Below are 2,218 nucleotides of genomic sequence, written 5' to 3' on the forward strand. Positions count from 1 at the left end.
TTAAAATAATCAGCTTAAGATCTCTGTAGATATGATCCCAACTCACCCTATCTACATAGTAGTAAGTAAGATTAATTTTGATGTGCTATGACATGTATCAAATTTTGACGCTGTTGTCGGAAAACTTGGTGTGATTGTTTTGAAAAAAAATCAAAAAAATCAAAAAAAATATTTATTACTGTATTTTTCTTGTTGATTATTTTTTTCTTTTGCACTCTTATTTTTCATATTTTATTTTACTAATTGATAATTTACTTTTTATTATTAATTAATTTTTTAATTACTTAATTATTTTTTATTTACTCTTTTTAAAATTTTTATCTTATTTTGCTTTTCATATATGGTATATTTACTGCCCTCTAGCTAGATTACTTTATTTGCATTCATAAATTTTTTTTTTTACTTTCTATAGCCTAATGATTTACTGCATTCTATAGCTTAGAATAATTTATTATTTTATATAATTAGTAATTTTTTATTTTTTAAGTAGATTAGACTCCTTATCTTTTATTTAGATTACGTAGTTACTTTTTATTCTTAACTATGAGATTATCTCATTTGCATAGTTAAGTAGTTAACTTATTTATTATTGTCCATTATTTCTAGTGATTTACTGCTTTTCATAGTTTAGAATAATTTATTATCCTAAAAGTAGATTTGATTTGTTGCTTTATTTGTAGGTCACTTACTTGTCTTTTAATCTTAACATTATTTACTTTTCATTTAGTTAGATTCACTAGATCTTCTTATACCTAATTAACCTAATTTAAAACTTACCTTTTATTCCTTCTTACTTAAAGATTACATAATATAAAAAGAATACAAAGACACCACATAACACTTGACTAATATAAATAAACTAATTAAATTTTAAAAGTTACTTAACATGTTTGGACATCTTTTCTTTTTGCATTGCATATTTTCATAAAAAAACTTAAGGGCAAAATCCTAATCAACATAAGATAGAGATTTCATCACCCTTCTTTAGGCCACAAACTACCATCCTGCAATTACATTGATCTAAACCTCTAATTTAAAATTGATTAGATATTATCTCTAAGGACTCTCGAGCTCAGTAGGATAAGAAACCTTAAAAGTTGGATCAGATTTAGGTTAGTCAGTTTAACTGGTGTCTTGAAAAGTAGTTCAGAGATTATGTCCTGAAGAAAGGTAGTTCGTTAATTGGTTCTATTCGCTTACTTGGCCAACTCAGTTGGTATCTAAAGAAAGCAACGGGGGATCCCCACCAACCTTACACTTATCTGATCAGTTGAGCAGCTAGTCTGCTACTTAGAGTGCTCGAAGGTGATCTTAGCAGTTAGGAGCTATCTAGATATAGGATAATCTATAGTCATGATTGATTGAACCATTTGATTGTTAACTAAAAACATCAAACCTAATTAATTCTTCTCTCTGTTCTTAGCCTTAGAACTCCTTAGGTTCTCTTCTTTAGAACTCTTTTCTCTCTCCCTCCTCCTTTTCTCCTCTTTTCTTTCAAAAAAAAAATTGCTAGAATTAAAACTCGATGGATCTTTTAGGTGCATGCTAGGATGCCGATCATTACAATCTGATTTACACCCACTAGACCTAGAGCTAACAAACTGAATCAAAACCATGGATCTGAAACAAGAGACTGATCCACCACGATAATTGAGGGAGTATACTCCACAGTAAAAATCCAAAACTTCTCTGATGATGCCCTCAAGATGAAACTGTTTCTTTTTTCACTTAAAGACAAAGCCAAGCATTGGTTAAACTCCTTAGATTCCATACCCATTTCAACTTGAGACCATCTTTAGAGAGAGTTTCTTAAGAAATACTTTTCAATTGAAAAAATAAATTAAATTAGAAAAGCCATCACTAATTTTTTTTAATTGGATGGTGAACTTTTTCATGAGACATAAGAAAGGTTAAGGGACCTCATTCGTAAATGCCCCTACCATGCTGTCCCCAAATAGCAACTTGTTCAGTATTTCTACGATGATCTATCAGAGAAACACTGACAAATGATTGATGTATCATGTGGTGGGACATTTATGCTAAAGAGTGAGGATGAGGCTTGGCAGCTCTTTGAAATATTTAGTGAGAATTTTCTACATCACATATCTGCCACCTTTAGAGAACAACCCATGTCTCAATAGAAAAGAGGTGAAATCTTTCAGATTGGAAATGTTACGGATATCCACAGTAAGATAGATGAGTTGTCTCAAAAATTAGA

The 2,218-nt window shown here is 30.0% G+C and overlaps 1 non-coding gene across 1 annotated transcript; it reads right to left on the reverse strand.

Annotated features, from left to right (window-relative positions):
- Positions 1-1,842: 1,842 nt before the first annotated feature.
- On the reverse strand, positions 1,843-1,948 carry LOC114913038 (small nucleolar RNA R71). Its single transcript, XR_003799063.1, has one exon. It is a non-coding gene; the product is annotated as a small nucleolar RNA R71 (small nucleolar RNA).
- Positions 1,949-2,218: the final 270 nt, after the last annotated feature.

The sequence above is a fragment of the Elaeis guineensis genome, chromosome 2, assembly GCF_000442705.2.
Source record: "Elaeis guineensis isolate ETL-2024a chromosome 2, EG11, whole genome shotgun sequence".
NCBI lineage: Eukaryota > Viridiplantae > Streptophyta > Magnoliopsida > Arecales > Arecaceae > Elaeis > Elaeis guineensis.